This window comes from Pteropus medius, unplaced genomic scaffold (genome assembly GCF_902729225.1).
Source record: "Pteropus medius unplaced genomic scaffold, Ma_sr-lr_union100, whole genome shotgun sequence".
NCBI lineage: Eukaryota > Metazoa > Chordata > Mammalia > Chiroptera > Pteropodidae > Pteropus > Pteropus medius.
Window position 1 is genome coordinate 13324852 of NW_024354499.1, and position 22970 is coordinate 13347821.

General features: G+C 32.2%; 1 long non-coding RNA gene and 1 pseudogene across 2 annotated transcripts in view; both read right to left on the reverse strand.

The window, feature by feature from the left end:
- LOC120594510 (uncharacterized) overlaps window positions 1-19619 on the reverse strand; it is a 31607-nt gene extending 11988 nt beyond the window's left edge. The window contains exons 1-4 of one of the 2 annotated variants that reach the window (XR_005650586.1): window positions 18553-19619; window positions 17380-17453; window positions 3192-3443; window positions 1786-1824 (exon numbers count right to left, since the gene is read on the reverse strand). This is a non-coding gene — a long non-coding RNA (uncharacterized LOC120594510). The remainder of the gene's footprint in view (window positions 1-1785; window positions 1825-3191; window positions 3444-17379; window positions 17454-18552) is intronic. The other variant, XR_005650587.1, reaches the window with a different exon arrangement.
- LOC120594636 (uncharacterized) lies at window positions 4194-4312 on the reverse strand (annotated as a pseudogene).
- Window positions 19620-22970: the final 3351 nt, after the last annotated feature.

Here is a 22970-nt window from a genome sequence, read left to right on the forward strand (position 1 = left end):
CATGTGAGATAAAAAACATTTCCTGGGGTTTTATAACATCTGTTGCTGACAGCCACAGTGCCCAGTTTATCAACAATCAGTTGAGAATTTCCACTTAGAAATATGAAAAATAGATTTTTTTTCTCTTTAAATTGGGAGTTTAGCAAGGAGATCTGAAGAGGAAATGAAGATGTCTAGGAGATTAGTATTTCAGATTGCAACATGAATAGGTTAAGCTAGTGGTACCTCCCTATCTTTACCTGTAAGCAACCCGTTCGTGGGGAGCTTTGTATGCTATAGAAGAGTATTGGTTTCTTTTATTGGTGTTATCATGAGTGGAGCTACAATGCTTCCATTTCAAAGAGAAAGAGATAACAAGAAAGCAGACCCAGGATAGTAGAAGGAACATTTACCAATAAACTCCAGAATAAAACAGAAAAATTGTTATGTAGTAAATTAAGGTACTGCGCATTTAATTTCATTCAGAAATGCTTTAACTGAAAATCAAGATGATGGAACAAATGATCACTGTTTTCAGCTAATTAAATTCTTTTGGATTAAAAATCAAAATCATATAGTAAGATTTAATATTTTTTCACCAGTCATCCTCACTGTGCAAGGAACTATTGTTAGGCACTGGAGAGTTAAATATGTGTCTTGTCTATTTGCATGATAATTTTCAAAACTAAATTATGTTTTGGTACTGAGAACTGAAGTTAAGTTCCTCTCTTCTGTCTATTCTGCTTACAATTCTGAAACAAGCCATGAAGCCATGTTTTCTTGGTTTGTTTTTGCTGAACAATGCTGAAATCAGGGGTGGAGTAATTAGCTATTTGCTTTAGGAAATACCTGTTACTGGAAAATAAAACTATGAACAAACTAAACAGTTTTTATTTTAATCAAGAGTAACAGCTTTTTTGTCAATAATTACTTTAAATACTCACCTTGTCATTTCTGCCATTCCAAAATTGTTTTGTTATAAATTCTACCTCATCTACTTTCAAACCACTTTTTGTGAGAGGTTAATTAGCCTGGCATCTATCACTCAGAAAACGAAGTAATTTCTCTTCTCCTTTTAAAGGACTAAATGTAAACTGTAGCTGTGCTTTTAGGCATCTTAAAATTATATTTAGTGGAAACTCAAAAATTGTGAGTAAAAGGTGAGATATTGCCTGAGCCTGGGAAGACAGGGACTACCAGACATATAATGTGGCGATTCTCCTTTAAGTCCATGATATTATATATTTCATCTACCTTGCCTTTGGTTTTCTCCTTGAACTTTCAATTACATGTCTTGCTTTTTCAGTTCATTCCAACTTTTTCCAAGATTGAGAATAAGTGTTTAGTGTAGGAACAGCATATTGGAAAACTAAAAATGGATACTAACCAAGAATAAATCTTAAAAGGAAATACACTAATTATATATATGTTTCAACTACTGAGTTCTGAATCTATTTGATTCCAAGTTTAGTTCTACACAGATTTTGTGGGTAGTTGTGTATTGCATGAGTTAGAAAGTGAACCACTAAACTTGTGGAACATTACTTGAGAGAAGAAATATGTAGCAAGAAGGCAGCTACCAGAGACAAACTGAATATCTCACCATTTGCCTGGAGAGAGCCTTGCCCCATTAATAACTCTCACTCCTTTTTCAAGATAAGCTTCCACATAATGGTTAAGACATTGTTTGTTTTAATAATATTAATAAGCAATAAACATATTCTATACATGCACACTTTCATACTTATAGTTTTTTTAAATTTTAAAACACTCTTTCCCTCATATCATAAATATACTCGAACTTACATGTGTCTTCAAGTTCCTATAAAAATAATCTTGCCAATCCTGGAAAAAAATATTTATGTTAATGTAGGCCTCAGTGCCAAGCACGCGTTAATCGTGACATGTGACAAAGGTATCTGCTTCTGAGATTATTGCTTGAATTCAGTTATTTGCACAACAATCACCATGTACAATTGAATTATAACTTAGATTTGCATTTCATCATCACTGAAAATATTTTACCAAAATTTGTAAAAAGAAAGCAAATTAGTGTCACTGGAAGAATAACCAACTCACAAAATATTTTATGAAGCAAAAACCAAATATTTCATAGAACTTAGGAAGAAAAGACACCTGACACTATGGAATCTTTTGTCATTAAAACACTTATAAAATTGTTTCCAGACACATGCCAGGTATTGCAGTTAAAGGCCATTGTAACTGTCAGACCTTTCAGAGCAGATCGAACATTTGCAGGACTGGAGAGACTGACATGACCTACTCTTCACACAGAGAAAGAGAAATAGAACGGCATTGAAATCTGTCAAAAGATCTCAGTGGCCTCTATTTTCAGTGATAAATATTTCAATTTAGGAAAAAAAAAACTATTATTTTATTCAAATTAGAAATGTAAATAAAATCTCAATCTTCATCATCTTACCACAAGAATTTTTCTGGTATGAAAAATGGGTCACAATCACAATCAACTAAAAAAGCAGTATGTCCCCATGATGCCATGCAAAACAGTCAAGAATCAAAAATGAGTTCATTTTAGAACTTGAATGTAAAGAAATCTTAGATACTAAAAAATTTTGGATTCTAGGATATGATATTAAAATTATTAATGATATTTTTTGTGTAAATAGATGATGTTGGCTTACTGGATAATTTTTTTTTATTAATTTTTAGTGTAAATTTTTTTCCTGGAAGAGTTGTTAACAAAACAATGATATTTTCTAATATCATAGACATTTTTTTAGAATCAAGAAAATACAAAAACATTTTTAAATAATTATCTTAAATTCTCCTCCTACAATATGTCAAATTGATTGAAATGGTGTTGAAACTGTAAAAAAAAATATGGAAATATATCAATGCATGATCATGCCTCAGAATATAAAGCCTGTAATTGATCTTGGGTATCATATTGTATACATGCTTATTTTCACAAATAAACTAAGGGCATCAAAATAACTCCCCAAGTTTTAAGACATTGCCTTAGGTCCCAAGATTAGCATCACACATTAGAGCAAGACACATATCAGATGTTAAGCCAGTACAGACCTTAGACCACTCAGGGAAATAACTACAGAGTCAGACTTAAACCTTACTTTTGAGCCAAAATTCTTTTTACTATAGATCCTGGGTCATCATTGCAAGCTGTCACTGCAACAGAATGATAATGTCAGCAGAGATGGGGCAGAACCTACCTTTGATACCATTTTGAAAGCAGCAAAACCTATTTGGTAAAACAGTCGATGTCGTTTTCCACTGTGATGTGTCCCATCTCAGGACCTTCCTGGAGCACAGCGCCACCTTGAGGGAGTTTAGTACCAGGAGCCCGTGCTGATCTTCAGGCAACTACCAGCTCCCCTGGTTACATAGTCTCACTCTTATTGGTCATAATACAGCATATGTTCACTTAGGACACTCCAAAGAGTCGGCCTAGGTTGAAACAAGATCTAGGCCAGAGAGAGAAGGGAGAAGGGAGAAAAGAGAAGAGAGAGAGAACTTTAAGATGTCTTGAGTTGCACAGCCTTGTTTACCAGATTAATAAGAAATATTTTCAGGGCAGTATCCCTCATTTATAAAAAAAGCTTTCAGGGCATTGTATCCAACAAAATGTGTGCTGTTGACCTGGGGCTTTATTAGTCTCAAGTAGAGAATGCTGTGGGTTCTACAGGAAGACAGAAAGGATAAGACTAAGCTGTAAACCAAAGTCTCAGATCTTCCAATTACAGGCTACATAGACTTGGACAATATCCTCTTTACATTTTTAATGTTGACGTCAATAAAATTAGAATTAAGAAAAAGCAAGCTGCCTAGTTCCAAAGGTTGCCATGCAAGTAAACATAGACAAAAACAATAATAGCAGTAATTGTCATGGCCCTTGTCATTCATTAAATCATAGCACTGTCTGTCCCCTTTCTACAAATGACAAAACTAGGGCTACATGCACATGCAGTGAGTTCAAACTGTAGATTATCTGGCTCTGAATTCCTCATTCTTCCTTTTCTCTTCCCCTGCCTCCTAATATTGCCTATGAAAATACTTAGCCAACTATAAAGTCTGTAGTAATACCAAAGGAGATTTTAGTTTTATAAACTACATTAAAGGTCTAATTAATCCACTTGGGTTTTTCTCTCTTTCTCCTGATAAAATGTATCATTAGTAGAAGCTAATTTCAAAGTCATAGTTATTAATTTTTTTAATACCTACAGCACCTGCTATTCTTAGGTGGTCTCCCATCCAAGTACTAACCAGGCCCTACTCTGCTTAGCTTCTGAGATCAGACGAAATTAGGCGCATTCTGGGTGGCATGGCTGTAGACTTATAGTCATTAATTTTGGTGTACATTTCAGTGGTAGATTTTTCATTACTGGGAAGGAAAATGTAATACAGGCCAGCAGGAGGACCATTTGTCCAGCTGTGGCAGTACGTCCCTGTCACACCACTCTTCACAAGATTGCCAATCTTCTAAAGCTGAGATAAAATTCACACATAAAATTCACCATTGTAACCATTAAAACATGTACAATTTAGTGGTGTTTAGTACATTCACAATGTTGTGCAATTATTGCCACCATATAATTCCAGAACATTTTCAACAACCCCCCCAAAAAACACTGTAGCCATGAAGCAATCACACACCACTACCCCCTCTCAGATACTGGAAATCACTAATCTCCTTCTGTGTCTACAGATAGGCCTAATTTAGACATAGTATAGCTATGTAATTATAACGTGAACTTTGTGTATGACTTCTCTCACTTAACATAATGTTTCCAAAGTGAATCAATGTAGTAGCATGCATCAGAACTTCATTCTGCTTTATGACTAAATAATATTCCATTGAATACATATTTTTTACCTGTTCATAAATTGATGGACAGATAGATTGCTTCTATTTGGGGGTATTATGAATAATATTGCTAAAATATCTACAAACAAGTTTTTTTTGAACACTTGTTTACAATTCACTTAGGTATATACCTAAGAGAGAAATTTATAGTCAAATGATAATTCTATGTTTAACATATTGAGGAAACTTCAAGCTATTTTCCACAACAGCTGCAAGATTTTACATTCCCACTAGCAATGTGTGCAAGTTTTAATTTCTGCATATTCTTACTAATGCTTGTTATTTTCCATGTTCTTTTATTCTAGCCATACTCTAGTATGAAATGTTTTCTCATTTTGTTTTTACTTGCATTTCCATAATCACTCGTGATGCTGAACATCTTCTCATGTACATATTGGCCATTTGTTTATGGTTGAAAAAATGTCTATTCAAGTCTTTTGCTCATTTATTCATTGTGCTGTTTATCTTTCTGTTTTTGAGTTATAATTCCTTATAGTTACAGATAGTAGACCCATGTCAGAGATATGACTTGAAAATACCCATGCTATAGATCGCCTTTTAACTTTTTTGACATTATCTCTTGATATACAAAAAAGTTTTAATTTTGAAGTCCAATGTGTCTTTTTTTTCTATCATTGTGCTTTTAGTGACATATCTAAAACTTTATCATCAAATCCAAATATTTACTCCTAGGTTTTTTCTAAAAACTTTATAGTCTGAACTCTTACGTTTAGTTATTTGATCCATTCTGACTTTATTTTGTATATGGTATGAGGTAAGTCTCTAGCTTTATTTATTTATTTGGTTATCTAGTTTCCTAGCATTTGTTGAAGAGACAATTCCTTCCCCATTGAATGCTCTTACACTTTTGTTGTAAATCATTTGACCATAGATGTATGAATTTATTTCTGGATTTCCAATTGTATTTGATTGATCCATATGGCTAATTGAAAGACTGGTAATAATTTTGAAATTGGAAAGTATGAGTCCTCCTAATTTGTTCTTTTTAAAGATTGTTTTATCTATTTCAGGTCCTTGTAATTACATATGAACTTGTTCATTTCTGCAAAAAGAGGCCACTGGAATTTTGATAGAGATTGCATTGGATCTGTAGATCCATTTGTAAAGTATTGTCATGTTAACAATATTAAGTCTTTCAGTTAATAAACATGTAATGTCTTTCCATTTATTTAGATCTTCTCTAATTTCTTTTGAATTTTAAGTTCTGCATCTTCTCAGTTAAATTTATTCTAAAGTATTTTATATTTTGATGCTATCGTAAATACAATTATTTTTTTAATTTTTTTGGATGTTTATTGCTAGTGTATAATAATATAATTGATTTCTGTGTGCTAATTTTATACCACATATTACTGAATTCATTTTCTAACTCTATTATATTTTTTGTTGATTATTCATATTTTTTCATCTGCAAATATAGTTTTACTTCCTCTTTTATAATTTAGATGTCTTCTTTCTCCTTTCCTTGCCTAATCACAAAGTAAAATTTTCAGTGTGATAGTGAATAGAGGGGGCAAAATCAGACATAGTTGTCTTATTTCTGAATTTAGGGGGAAAGTTTTCAGTTTTTCATTACTGAGTATATTGTTAGATATATTGTTCAAATAAATGTCTTTGGGGGCGCTGAAGATGTTCCCTTCTATTTTCAGTTTGTTTAGTGTTTTTGTCTTGAAAATGTATTGGATTTTGTCAAATGCCTATCTTGCACCTTTTGAAATGATGTGTTCTCCCCTTTTATGATATTAATATGATATATTATTAATTGATTTTCATATGCTGAACCACCCCTGCATTCTTCAGATAAATCTCATTTACTCATGGTGTATAATCCTTTGATATACTGATGAATTAGGTCGGCTAATATTTTGTTAACGATTTCTGCATCTATATTTGTAAGTGATATTTGTCTGTAGTGTCTTTTCTTATGATGTCTTTGTCTGGCTTTGGTTAGTATCACCCTTAGACCCAGGCAAGAGACTCTTACTCCAGGACTCACATATTGGCAAATTATAAATAAGATTATTAAATTGTATTGTTATTAGTAAATAAAAATAAATAAAATTATTAAATAACAGAAAGATAAATCAGTACTGGCACAGTTTGATTTGTATCCCTCTGCTCTCTTGTCTCACGAGAGATAACTAAGATTTTTAGACAAATGTCATAATTCCTCAAAACAGAATTAACTGTGTCCAAACACCATACAGGTTTGTGTGTTATGCAATGTGCAACTCTGGAGACAGACATTACTTCTAAGAGAAAAGTTTTGAGAAGCGGTAAGAGATTAGGTATATCAGCTTTTATTACTTTTTCTCAGTATAAAGGCAACAGAATTTTGAATTAAAAAAGTATCGTTTCTTAGCTCACCATCTATTTTATTATGTCTTTTTGAGTCAAATTTAAGGCTTGAAAAGTATTTATAAATAAGTACAGAATTTTCATCAGTTGCCTATAGCAGCTCACAGACATATTGCATTATTCTACAATTTATATTTAATCTTAATTTTATAAACATGTAAAGACGTAAAATGCATGAAATGTGATACCTATTTTTATATTATTTATAAATATATACCAATGTCAGAAGAGTTATTAGTTTTATTTTAGATTTAATATAATTCAATTATATACTTTAAAAAATAAACTAAAATGTCAACACTATTTTAATAATTTTGATTTAAAATTTTGATCGTACTAAATATAATTCGTATTTTACCTTTTAACTTTAACATGTAAATTTTGATAATTTACAATAAAAGAAACTTGATGTTATATGAAAATAATTTTAATTGAGTTGGCTTTTTACAATTATTTTAATTTAATCTTTATAAAAATATATTTGAATTTTATACTTCCAATACAATTGCATTTTATTTTTAATAATTTTATTATTTAAAATTAGCATAAGTCGAAATTATGATACAATTATAAAATGGAAAATGGGGCTCTGAAAAGAAGAGAGGCTGAAAAGAAAAAAAGAAATACAAAAGCCTCAAAAAAATGATTTGTGACAGACAAGCTCTAAGGTGGTACACATGGTTACTGACACTACATTCTCCTCCCTTCCTCAGGTTGAATCTGAGATTTGTTTTTAACCAACAGAACATAGCAAAGGTCATGGCATATCACCTTCTGTCATCATATTACATAAGACTGTAATACCTATCTTGATGAGAGAGTCTCTACCTTGCTGGCTTTGATGAAGCAATTGGTCATGTTGGAGAAGCCAATGTAGCAACATACTGACAGCCAGCGAGAAGCTGAGCCCTTCACTGATGTGGTCAAAAGGAACTAAATTCTGCCAGAATCCATGAGAGTTCTGAAGTGATCCTTCCTCAGGGGAATCATGTGATGAGACCACAGCTCTAGACAACAATGGTGAGGCCTTGAAGCAAAAGATCTAGGTCAGCCTGCCACTACCCCTGACTCACAGAAACTATTAGTTAATAAACGTGTGTAGTTTTGATCCTCTCAGTTTCCTGTAATCCATTATGCAGTAATAAAAAATCAATACATTTTTAAAAACTTGAAACCACAAAAGTGACCAAACTTTTATTGAGCATAGTCCTCATGCATCTGTAACGTCACCTTCTTTAAGATTCATTATTTAAGGAATTGAAATTTAATTACTGATTAAGCGAAAATGATTAATAAAAATATTTATCAAATAAACAACCTGAAGAAGTCCGATAAAAATATGTACAATTTGATACTTTATTAAATAAAAAAACATTTTTATCAAAACAATAAAAATTTAAGAGAATAATTGACATAATAGTTTCAACTCATACAAAAACTGGAATTTTCTGATATATCATATAGTTGGAATCATACAGTATGTAACTTTTTTTTAAGTGGCTTTTTTTTATTTAGTAATATGCATTTAAGTTGCCTTTATGTCATTTTATGAATTGTTAGTTAACTTTTTTTAATGCTGAATAATATTCCATTGTCTGAATGTACCACAGTTTGTTTATCCATTCACATACTGAAAAACATATTTGTTGCTTCCAAATTTTGGCAATTATGAATATTGTTATAAACATTCATGTGCAGGTTTTTGTGAGCACATAAATTTTCAGTAGATTTGGGTAAATACAAGGAGTGCAACTGCTGTTTCTTATGGTTTAGTTCCAAACCATCTTTCTAAGTAGCTGTGTCCTTTTGAATTCCCACTGGCAATGAATAGGGTTTCCTGTTAGTCCACATTCTTGTCAGTGTTTGATGCAGTTAGAGTTCTGGATTTTGGCCTTTGTAATAGGTGTGTAGTATTATCTCATTTTATTTTTAATTTTCATCTCCCTACAGGAACTCCTTAGAAGAGCTGGTACAGGACTTTGTAGGCATCACTCATTCATAGGGCCACCAGGAGTCAGAGCTGACTCAATGGCACTTAACACACAATGACATGATGTGAGGCATATAATTGCTATCTGTATATCTTCTTTGATGTGTCTGTTCAGTCTTTTGCTCATTTTAATTAGGTCGTTGGTTGTATTATTATTGGGTTTTAAGAGTTATGCATGTACTTTGAATAACAGTCTTTATCAGATGTGTCTTCCGCAAATATTTTCTACCAGTCTGTGGCTTTTCGTCTCATTCTCTTGACAATAGCTTTCACAGAGCAACAGTTTTCAATTTTAATGAAGTCTAGCTTATCAATCATTTTTTTCATGGACCTTTGGTATATTTAAAAAGCCATTATGATACTCATTTTCATCTAGATTTTCTCTTGTTATCTTCTAGTTTTACATATTACATTTAGGTCTATGATATATTTTGAGTTAACTTTTTTGAAGGGTATAAGGTTTATGCCTAGATTTATTTTCTTTGCATTTTGATGTTTAGTTGAGTCAGTACCATTTATTGAAAAATTATCTTTTCTCCATCATGCTTCTTTTACTCCTTGGTCAAAGATCAGTTGACCATACTCATATCACTTTTAAAATTAAACTTATTTTAAGAAAATTATAGCTTTACATGCAGTGTAGTAAATAATACACCCAGAATCCCTGTACACTTTATTCAATTTCTCCAATGGTAACATTGTGCGAAACTGTAATACAATATCACAATTAGAATGTTGGCATTGATGCAGTCAAGCTACGAAACATTTCCAAAGCAACAACAACCCTTTACCATGTCTCTTTATAACCACACTCTTTCCTCCTGCTCTCAATCCTTCTTTAACTTAATAATAAAGTTAAAGATTATTGCAAAAATGTAAAAATTATAGAAATGGAGGGTAGATTATTGCCCTCAATAATCTACCCTCCATTTCTATAATTTTTATATTGCAAAAATATTATGTGAGTGGAATTATACAGTATGTTAACTTTCAGGAATGACTTTTTGACCCAGCATAAATTCTTATCAAGGTTGTTGTAGGGTCAATAGTTTCTTCTTTTTTGTTGCCCAGTAGTATTCCTTAGAATGGATATATCACTGTTTAACCATTCACTCATTGAAAGACATTTGAGTTGTTTTCAGTTTAGGTTATTACAAAAAAGGTTGGAATAAACATTTATGTTTAGGTTCTTGTGTGAACATACAGTCTTTAGTTCTCTGGGATAAATACCCAGAAGATTGTGATTGTTAGAAAATACGTTAGTTCCATGTTCAGCTTTCTAAGAAACTACTAAACTATTTTTCAGAGTGGCCATGTTATTTTACATTGCCATTATCTCCACATATTTGCCAGCATTTGAGATTCTCACCATTTTTTTTAATTGTAGCCATTTAGACATATGTGTAATTCATTGTTTATTATTAAGTTTTGAGAGTTTTGAGTATATTTTTGATTACTCCTTTGTCAAATATGTAGTTTACAAATATTTTCTCTGAGTTGATACTTGCCTTTTCATCTTAGCCATATCTTTTATTAAGTGAATGTTTTTAATTTTATTGAAGTTCAGTTTTTCGTTCTGTTGATTCTGCTTATAATATCATGTTTGAGAAATGTTGTCAAGCCTTAAGTTTCCAAGATTTTTCCCTATGTTTTTTCCTAGATTTTTATAGTTTATTTTAAGTCTATGCTTCATCTTGAGTTACTTTTTTGTACAAAGTGTGAAACTTAGATCAAAGTGACTTTTTTTGTTGTGTTTCTGTGGTTGTTGTTTGCCCATGGATGTCCAATTGTACCAATAACATTTAATGAAAGGCTCTTATTTTCACTGAATTGTCTTTTCATCTTTCTCGAAAATCAACTGGATATATTTGTGAGTGTCTTTCTAGGTTCTCTGTTTCACTCCATTGATCGATGTATCTCCTCTTCTGCCATTACCACACAGTCTTGGTTACTGCAGCTATATAATAAATCTTAAAATAGGGTAAGTTGATTCCTTCCACTTTATTATTTTTTTTAAATATTAGTTTCGGTATTCTAGTCCATGTGTCTAGTCATATAAATCTTAGAATAATTTTGTCTATAACTACAAAAAAGTTTTGCAGAACTTTTGATATAAATTTTGTTAAATTTGTATTGTTAAAATAGTATTGCGTTTTTACTTTTGGTTTCCTTGTATTCATTGCTAGTATGTAGAAATAAAATTGATTTATATTTTTATATGTTGATCTTGCATCCTAACGTTTAACTTCTTAGTTCTAGAAACTTTTTGTGGGGGAGGATATAGTCCTTGGGATTTTCTATGGAAACAATTATGATAGCCACAAATAGGGACAGTTTTTTTTTTTTATTTTTTTAAATTTTTCAATTACTATTGACAATGTTATATTAGTTTCAGGTGTACAGCATAGTAGTTAGACATTTATATAACTTCCAAAGTGATACCCCGATAAGTCTTGCACCCACCTTATACCATACATAGTTAACGCAATATTATTGACTATATTCCCTGTGGTGCACTTTATATTCCCATGTTTATTTTGCAACTGCCAATTTGTACTTCTGAATCCCTTCGCCTTTTTAACCCAGGCCCCAACTGCCCTCTCATTTGGCAAATATCACTTTGTTCTCCGTATCTATGAGTTTGTATTTTTTTGTTCATTCATTTATTTTTTTTTTGTTAGATTCCACATATATGTGAAATCATATAGTATCATCCATATTGTTTCAAATGGTAAGGTTTCACTGTTTTTATGGCTGAATAATATTCCATTGTATGCATGTACCACCTCTTTTTTATCCATTTGTTTTTTAATTGAAGCATTTAATTCATTTACATTTAAAGTAATTATTGAAGATAGGTATGCAGTTATTGCCATTTTTAATTGTTTTTTGGTTGTTTTAGTAGTTTTTCTCTGATTCTGGGTCTACATCAGCCCTCTGTCTCACCTGGATGGAATCCCTGCTGATTTTCACAGCCAGCTATTAGGGGGACTTCAGTTCCTGGCACTGGTACTCTGGGCTGGGGAGACTGGTGTGGGACTAGGACCTCTCGCTCCTCAGTGGGAGCCTCCAGAGCTGAGATATCCCTCCTGATTCTTAACCACCACATATGGCTGTGGGGCCAGCCTGTTTCACATCTCCCCTCCTTCTACCAGTCTCCATGTGGCTTTTTTATATCCTTAGTTTTAGGAGTTCTCTTCAGCTAGTCTTCAAGTGGTTCACTAAGATGGTTGTTTTACAATTTAGTCGTAATTTTGATGTGGTCATGGAAAGAGGCGAGAATATCATTTACCTATTCTTCCATCTTGACTGGAAGTCTTTTTTTCTTTCCAATAAATGTATGTTATTTCCTTTTCTAGCCTAATTATGTTAGATTTATTTTGTTTTGATTTTTTAAATTCCACAAATAAGTGAAATTCTAGCACCATGTTGATAAAGAGCGTGAGAAGGCATAGCCTTTCCTTCTTTCTGATCATGGGGAGAAATCATTTAGTATTTTACCATTAAATATACTGTTAGCTATACTTTTTTTTGGTTTTGCTTTGCGTTTTCTGTTTATTTTTGTACATGCTTTTTATCAGGTAGATGAAGTTATTCTCTATTTCTATGTTTGTGAGATTTTTAAAAATTATAATATGTGTTAAATTAAATGCTATTTCTTCATTGATTGATATTATCATATATTTTTTTATTATCCTATTAATATAGTTTAATATGTCAACCATAATTAATATGATGGATTAAAATGATTTATTTTCCAATATTGAAGTGGCCTTGTATGACTCTAATAAACTCCTCTTGGTTAGTGTGTAATTATTTTTATATACTGATTGATTATATTGATAATATATTTTAGAATATGTACACCTATATTTATAAGTGATACCTGTGGTCCTCCATTTACTTTTTTCTTTCTTTTTTTTGTATTGTCTTAGTCTCATTTTGTTATAAGCGTAGTATTTTCTTCATTAAATTGAAACATGTTCACTGCTTTTCAATATTTTAAAAAAAGATGTATAACATTGTGAATTCTTTATGAGAAAGAATTCTTAAGTGAAATCATTTCAGCCAAGAGATTTCTTGGGGGTGAATATTTAAATTTGAATTAATTTTTTAATAGTTTCGAGATTTTTAAGTAATATATATCATATTGAGTAAATTTTGCTAGTGTATGTTTTTCCATTAATCTATGATCATCAAAGTTATACGGGTAAAGTTCTTCACAATATTCTTTTACTATTTCTCATAACTGCAATATCTATAGTAATATTCCTGTTTCATTCTTGATATTGGTTAATTGTGTTTTTTGTCTTTTATCTTTGTCAATCTTAATAAAAGTTTAAAGAACCAATTATTTTTTAATCAATTTCTCCCTTGTGTTTTTTTAATTCCTTTTTGTTTTGGTTTTAATTTTAATAATTTTTTCTTTCTAATTTTTTTCCTTGTGCTCATCTTCAGTTTATTTTGTTCTTTTTTATAGATTCTTGAGGTAGAAGCCTAGATTATTAATGAGAGCATTTTATAATCTAATGTATGCATTTAGTGTGATAAACTTCTTTCTGATTACTGCTTTAGATGTGTCCCTACATTTTTGATATGTTTTATTTTCATTTTAATTCACTTTATTACATTTTTTATTTCCATTGAAACTGCTTCTTTGACTCATGGATTGTTAGAAATGTGTTTTAATTTCCAATCATTTGAAGATTTTCTTGTTATCTTTTATTAATTTCTAGTTCGAGCCTATAATAGCCAGAAATCATGCTCTGTGATTTCAGTTCTTTTAAATTTGTTGGTCCAGGTTGTTGTCCATCTTGGTTTATGTTTTACATATAATTTAAAAAAATGAGTATTCAGTTGTTATGAATGTATCGTTCTATAAATATTGATTAGATCCTTTTGATTGATAATGCTGTTGAGTTACTCTCTACATTCTTGATAATTTGCTATAGAATTTTTCCATCAATTATTTATACAAGGTTGTTGGAGTCTCCAAATATAATTGTGCATTTGTCTATTTCTCATTTAAGTTTTGTTAGTTTTTGTTTCATGTATTTTCTAGCTAAGTTGTTCTGTATGTACACATTTAGAGTTTATAATAAGGATTGACCTCTTGTATTATTACATAATATATTTGTCTTCTCTGGTAATTTTCTTTGCTCTGAAGTCTAATTTAACTGATATTAACAAGCCATTCCTGCTTTCTATTAGTATTGTTTCTATGACATATGTATTTTCTCTTCTGCAGTGGGTAGAAGTGGTATCAAAAAGATATGCCCATGCCCTGTAAATTGAATATAAACTTGTTTGGAAAAGAGTCTTTGTAGATATAATGAAGTTAAGAATATTGAGATGAGATTATTCTTGATGATTTGGCTGTACCCTAGGTCAAATGTAAAGTACCATTATAACAGACAGAAGAGAAGAAGGACACAGAGGAAAAGGGCATGTGAAGACAGAGGCAAATTCGAATTATATGGCTTCAAACTAAGGAAATCTGGAGCCACCAGAAACTGGAAGAAGCAAGAAAGAATTCTCTTCTACAGACTTTAATTTCAGATTTCTGGCCTCCAAAATGGTAAATCAATAAATTGTTTGCTATTTTAAGCCACCCAATTTATGGTGATTTCTTACTACAAATAACTAATACACATTTTATTTTTTACTTTCACCCTGCCTATTCCATTATATTTGAAGTGAGTTTTTTGTAGACATCAAGACATTAGAGAGGTGGGCCATTTTTTTTTCCAGTATTCAGTTCTAATCTCTGTTTTTCAGTTTTTGTATTTAGATCATTTACATTTAATGTAATTATTAATAGGTTAGAGATTAAATCTGCTATTTTATTTTGTGTTTTCTCTTTGTACTCTCTGGGTTTTTTTTTATTTTTGTATTTATTCTTTTTATTTTTAATTCCTTCATGTGAGCTCTTTGAACATATTTTAGAATTCTATCTTTATTTATATATATGTTTTTGCATAGCTATTTTACTGCTTGCTTAGGTTTATATTATTTATACATAATATACCAAGTCTTCTCATGTCATTATTTAAACAATTTAAGTGAAATATAGAAAACTTACTTCCCTTTATGTTCCTTTACCCTCTCCTATTCATAATTTAATTATGTTAACTATTTCCTCTTTATATATTTAGAACCATATCAGAGAGTGTTATATTTTTCTTTCATCATCAAACACAAATTAGATATCCCATATAGAAGAAAAGTTTACTGTATTTATCTATATATTTAATTCCCTGATGATAATCCAATTCTTTTTGTATTGCTTCCTTTTAGTTTAGATAACTTCCTATAGCTATTCTTTCAGGGTAGGCCTGCTAACAACTAATCCTCTCAGTTTTTCTTTATCTGAGAATATCTTGCTTTTCCTCTTTTTCTACAGTGCTTTTGCTTGATATAAGATTTTGAGATAACAGATTTTTTCTTTCAACACTTGAAAAATATTTTTCAATTCCTTCTGGTATTCATTGTTTCTAATAAAAAGTTCACTGTCACTTGAATTGTTTTTACCCTATAGGTAAGGTGTTTTTCCTTTACTAAATCAAGCTTTTTGTTTTGTTTTCAGTTTTCAGAAGTTTGAATAGCATATCTTTGCATGAATTTCTTTAGGTTTCTCTTGTTTGAGGTTCACTTGGCTTTATAAATATGTACATTTATGACTTGCTAAATTTAGGAAAATTTCAACCATCATTTCTTTTAGTACTTTTCCAACCTTTCCTTTTTTCTTCTCTTTTCTCTTTTTCTGAGAGAGGACTTCAAAGCCATAAATACTAATTATTTTATTACAATCCCACAAGTCCCTGAGTCTGTTGTTGTTTTTGTTTACATTCTATTTTCACTCTGTTTTTCAAATTGAGTAAGTTCTATTTTTCTATCTTTTAGTTCACTGACTTTTTTTATATGCTTTTTCATTTTGTTGAGATCATCCGTTCAGATTTTTATTTCAAACATCCATATCAAATCTTTGGACCCTGGCCTCTCAGAGCAGAACTCTTAGTCCTAAAGATCTACCTCTGAACTAACAATGGGGACATTGTGATTTGAAATCAGTTGGAAGCCAAGCAAATTATTTGCAACACTGTTCAATTTCTATACAAAGCCTTTTCAAATCAAATACAGTTTTATTTCTCCTTTCCATTTCTTCCGTATGAACAAAGATGACTAGCACTGAATTAAACCTATAACTGATTCTTGGATCAATACTTGAGTTCACTGGTTGCAGCACCATTAATAAAATGGCATTTCTGAATAGAATAGAAGAAAGATGAGAAATATCAGGAAATAGAGCTTCATTAAAACTAGTAAGCCATTTTATGGAGGGTGTCAAAAGACAAGTCAGGTATGATTTACTGTTATAGTGACTAATCTTAGGTATTTGATCAAGGCTTGACAGAGAAATTAGCATTTCAGGAAAATATAACCTTCTATTCCTGACGTTCCTAATTACATACGGGGAGGAACTTAGGACCAGGAGCGACACAAGCTCAGAATTAATTTCACACTGGAATTGCATCTTTCTTCTGAGATTATTCCCAGATATTTAACAACCTTGAAATTTCCCAGTAGATTGTAATTCTTACGTAATTCCTTATCCACAGGTCAGCAGCAAGAATTGAGGAACAAAAAAATTCTCCTTCTAATCAGATGATGTGTATGTGTGTGTGTGTGTATATATATATATATATATATATATATATATATATATATATATATATATATATATATATATATATGTGTGTGTGTATATATATATATATACGCACACACACATATACATACATCAAGAAATCCAATTTGCTCCCATTTACTGAGTTATGGCATTTGTTTATAGTGCATATAAGTCATCAACTCAATAAATAATGTTAGATATCTTCCAGATTTTGTCATTCTTCAGCTGTCTTGTCTAATATTTTTTTTTTATATTTTGATCTGAATCTGTGTTCCAGAGCTCAAACTGATCAAGTTAATGTTGTTCCAATGTTGTTCATTTATTTACCAAACAAGCCCTGCTCATAGATTAATTCTTAATTGACTGAGACCATTGATCTCTCCACAGCTTACAATTTTCAGTGCTAAGCTAAGGTCCTTTCCTTACTGCTATTGATGTCTCTAACCCGGACATTTATTTCCGTTTTCAGATTCTCACCCTCACAGTATTTTCTCCTCTCGTCACTTTTGGATGCAACAATTCCTCCAGGTATCTTCTTCCTTCCCTAAGACCTATATTAAAACAAGAGGTTTCAAAATAGATCTTAATATTTAATTAAAAGAATAAGTAAGTTTATATTTCATTCTAAAACTATATGAGGAATTTTTAGAAATACATGTGGATTTAGAGAAGGGCATGGAAAAAAGTGGTAAGAATGGTGCTTATATTTTCTAGATTCTCAATGGATCAGACCCTAACCAGCCACTTTACTTATATCATTTCATTTAATATTAATAGAAAATTAGGCTAAAATGAGGAAATTAAAGCTGAAAATTCATATATATTCTCTACCAAATCATACTGTTCATAAAACTGGTATGGGATGACTATTGAATTAAATATAAACAATTAACATCACTTTGATAAAATGCATAATATTGATTAAAACATTATTTTATTTCTTTGGGCCTTATTCTTCTCAGTTATAAAATCAGAATTAAATAATGACATTTTTTCCATTCTCAGCTATGCTTTAAGTATAATGAGATGCTTACACCTTATCTCAGTTTTGGCCAATTTCCCAAATGCATGAGTGTAAAATAATGTGACAAATATCCTCATATTTGAAAGGTATGGACTTGATATATTATGCAGGACTTATAAAGATAATAACCCAAAACTGTTTTTTTGATAACCCTAACATCTATACTCATCTCATAGTTCTAGAATTATTGAAGTTGGTGGAGCAAGAATTTCTTAGGAAAAATTTACAGTACTGTGGCATAATATCCCCTCCTATAAGAAATGGGAATGGGTGCTTCCTTCTTGCATCAAAGTTAAGGTGAAAGGATTCAGTAGGACTACACTAGACTTTGAGGTCCCATGACTAAAGGAGGCTACTTATGAAAGACTATTGCTGGCTACCTTCTCTAGTGGCAATATAAGAAGAGAAGGCTGCATTTGGGAAGAAACCACATTTTCAAAGTTTATTGGAGAAAAGAAAGAAGAGATCTGAGCCAAATATTCCTTAGGTTCTCCTAAAGCTAATCTAAGTATGTTGCTCAAAATGAGTGCCTGGAATGAATTAAATATAGAGCTGAGAAATAACATTCTTGGTTACAAACTGTGTTTGATTTTTTAGGCCCAACCATAGCAATTAAAAGACTTTACCTGGCAGTCATCACAAAGGAAAGCTGGCTTCTTCACCATATTTGGTGCACAGCTGGTGGATAACAGTCTCTAAATAAAGGGAGTTGCAGCCAAGGACTCAGAGCCTCCTGGCTGGGCTGGTCATCCTTTGTGCAGATTTGCATTCCTAGCCCAGTTACTTAGGTTCAATCTCTTTATCTGTTATCTTTCCAGAGCTGAAAACTTCTTCAGGTATCTCTGTTGAGTCCTTCTTAATTGGGGATAGGCAGTTGTGGAGAAAACTTGAAGAACCTTTTTCCCCACACTGACACTATATTTAGTACTTTCCTATTTTTCTACCCCTAGGTCTCTCTCCCACCCCCAGCCTCAGGAGGTTAGATTTAAATGAAAAAGGATACCCTAGCCAATTAGAGAAAGTGACTAAAGATATATCAAACCCCCAAAAGGGGCGAGAAGCTTGTTAAAGACTCTTCAAAATGCAAATGTGGAATTTTTAGCCCTTGTAATTATATGTTACAGTGGAGACTGCTATACTTTCCCCTGCTTACTTATTTATGAAAGGAACTCATTCAATGGTGGCTCATCTTCAAAAATAAAGAAACAATAATGTTAATAATGATACTACTTAGTTTAAATATGAAATAGTCATTTGCTGTTTTTTAAGTAAAAATTGTCAAAAATCAACAATTTCATTTGGTTCAACCTAATACAAGTCCTTAGTGAGAAGATAAACATGCTGCGCTATAGGAATACAGGAAAGAGCAGCCAACCTGCCCTTTAGTGAGAAGAATAAGCAAAGTTTATTTTTAGTTTTAAAAGATGATTTAAAAATTAGTAGAATTTAGCTAAGGATGAATAAAAAAGGGCATTCCAGGCAGGGGAACAACATATGCAAATATTAAACTATGATAGGGCTAAGGAGAGTTAAGGATTATAATCGAATGATTACAATCACATTTAAAGACAGAAGTTAGCAAGAAAGTGGACACAGATTATTTTGAGCTAAGGGCATTATCCTGAAACTAATTGATCAAGGAAGAGACCAAGTAAGAAAAGCATTTGAGAAATATGATGGCCAAGAAATAGAAATAACCAAAGGGCCTTTCAATAGATGATTGGATAAAGAAGATGTGTTGTCATTCGTGACAACATGGAAGGATCTTGAGGTTATCATGCTAAGTGAAATTAGTCAGACAAAAAAAGTTGATAAACATATGATTTCACTCATATGTGGGATATAAAACTAAAAGCAACAAATAAACAAGACAAACAAAAATTCATGGACACAGACAACAATTTAGTGACTAGCAGAGGGAAAGGAGAAGTGGGGAGGTAGATAAAGTTAAAGAGGGTCAAATATATAATGAAGGAAGGAGATTTGACTTTGGGTGGTGAACACACAATGCAATATACAGATAACGTATTATTGAATTGTACACGTGAAACCTATATAATTTTATTAACCAATGTCACCCCAATAAATTTAATTTAAAAAGAGAGGAAGAATGTTCTGAAAACAGTAAGAAAAGCCTGGACAGGAAAGAAATAGGAGAAAAGGAGAACAATGAGAATACCACTGCAGTAATGCAAATACTCTAATCCTGCTTTCTTGTTTAAATGTATGGAAATTGAGGCACAACACATTTTGTATTTCCATAATCTAGTTACATAATTCTCCACTGGGGTGCAATTATTTTTCTCTATTCAATGGGTTTCTTTCTTTCTTCATTACTATTCAACAGCAACATACACACACACATGCATACACATCCATTTATTATAAGATATTTGACATTAAGTTTTCACCTATATTTTTAAAAAAAAACTTTATTAGGCTTTGCACATACTAAGTGTTCTGCAGTGCTGCTTGTAAGGATGAAGAGAAAGCTTAAAATAGAAAAGTAGAGAAAAAATAAAAACTAACGAAAGCCAAAGAAAATAATTGAAACGGACCTTTTATTTCATTTACTTGAACCTAAAGGCCAGTGTCATTTCCATTCTAGTTCCTTCCATGATATGAGTGAGCCTAAGGTCTGTGACACCCAGTTCCTGTCATCATCTAAAAGCCATGTTGCTTGGAATTCTTACAATAGGACTTCTTCACGTCTCACCTTACTAAGTAGAAACTCATGGAGATATAGACTCATGCAAAGATGAGATTTAATTTTCATGCATGTCCCTCTACCTCCAGGCAGTTAAATAAAGTAATCGAATATGTGTTTTTAAACCAAATCTAGAGTAATATTTTTAACATAGTATGTAAGACAGAACCACCTGCCAAATCTCTATTTATTAGGGCCTATTTCCCCTCTTTATTCAACATTCAGTAAATAAAGTTTCAAAGACATGACCTATCCTAGGGAAGAGACTACACACACACAAACATACACACACACATTTTACTTATTGGAGCCATAGGAGTAAGAGAAAATTTCAGACCTCAAGAATATTAGGATTTTGTGAAGGGACGAGACATATAAACCAATAATGTATCACTGGTTAACTATGTAATCCTGAGCTTCTTCTAAATGAAAATCCAGGTATGTCTGGAAGGCTACAAGGCAGATTGCCAGTGTGTCTACTGTTTTGTGAAAAACTCATTGTTGAAGTCTGAAATGAAAATAATAAATCAAACTCCGAAGAGAAGGGTTGTTTTTAAATATAGAGTTGTGTCTGTCAGAGTTTAAACAATCCCCCATATACATAGGAGAGTCCTACAGCAAGATGATTTAATTCATAAACTCAGAAAACATATACTGATCATTTACCATGGGCCTCCTACTAGGTACTGGAGAGGAACTGAAGAGAAAAACTGACGAGGTCCCTACCGTAAAAATGCTGATCCAAAGAACAATGGAAAATATTTGTCATGTTTCAAGAGGTCCACAAAAAATAATAAGTTAAAGGAGTGTTTTCCAATAAATTCTGTTAACATATGAGAGCCTGAGACATCAATTGCAGTTCTGATGACAACAGTGATGATCATAATATTAGTGTAGCTGGGCTATGGCTACGGTGTTGACACCATCCATAGTGCCCTTCACGTTGGCCAAGAGGCGCTTTTGTGTACAGTGTCCTTGACTTTCATTATTATGGTCTTTGGAATGAAAGAGAAACCTCCACAGCAGAGGCAACATTGATAGGTTTGAACAAGAGCACATGATATCTTTAGTGGCATTAGATATACAGCTTCTGTTGTTTTAATGATACAATTATAGGAAATCTCTCTACATGGTGACAAAGAGAAAATAGCAGTTTAAGTAAGAGAACTGATTCTCAGTGTGTGGATGTCACCCCCTATGACATCCCAACATTGGACATTCTCTTGGAAGAAACGTAAGGTCAACTGATTCTAGCAATGTGAATAGAGCAAGTGGGTATAGCCAGAGAATAACCATTTTTTTATGTGGCCAGAGAAGCAGAAATTCATACTATTGCTTATGATTACTTTGGCTAAGACTTTTTCTTTGGAATTTCAAATTGGCTTTCACTATGTTGGAGGGAAAGGAGAGAAGCAATTTAAGCTGGTCTCTTCCCAAGACTGAAAATGGTGCTGATAGCTTGGAGAGAATTTCTGATGTATCAGGAGGGAAAGAATTAGAATTAGAAAGAATTAGCAGAAGTTGATTCAAGTGCAACCATCTAAGCCTTCCCATTGACAAATGCCAGCTCCTAAGACATGACTGCAGCCCCATGTTTATAAATCCACAATGTATTAGATCATATGCATAAGGATCCACACTCTACACGCACACCACTCAGACACACTCACCCGAAGGTCAACGATTTCACATATTACCCTGTAGACAATGCTGTAACATAGACTCCCATAGCTGGTACAGGCAGTAGTTAAAAGGAAATTATGTCTCAGGCATCCTGAAGGAAAACAATAACATTAAATAGAAGTTTAAGTATTGCAAAGACTTCACAGTGTCAATCAGCAAAGGATTAGAGACTTTATCCAAAGAGAGACAGAAAAAATACAAGTATCAAACATATCAGGTGATTAATCCCAAAACAAGCAACATCGCATCATGAGCTCTAAAATTAGAAGCCCAAAGCCAAAATTCTGGCTTAATATACACAGTTATTAGGGTAGATTCTAAACAATTTCCAACAGGGAACATAAGGTACCTGGGAACATTGTCCTCATCAAGGTGCAGGAAGAGTAAATACTTTCTTGTCTTCAGCACAGCCCTTCACTTGTTATTATGTAAATGTAATCCCAAGCAGCAATATGTGAACCAGACATATAATTCTGTGATTCAGGTGCTATGGCTGGATCCATCCCCAGCTTTCAATCTGTATGTTTCATTCACAAGAAGGTGGCATGATTGGATTTTCAAATCTATACTACCACAGGTTTTTCTATTATCAAGGCAAATTTATTTTATGCCACTGTCCTCAGTTGTTTCCCTCTAAAATACAGACCACGCATA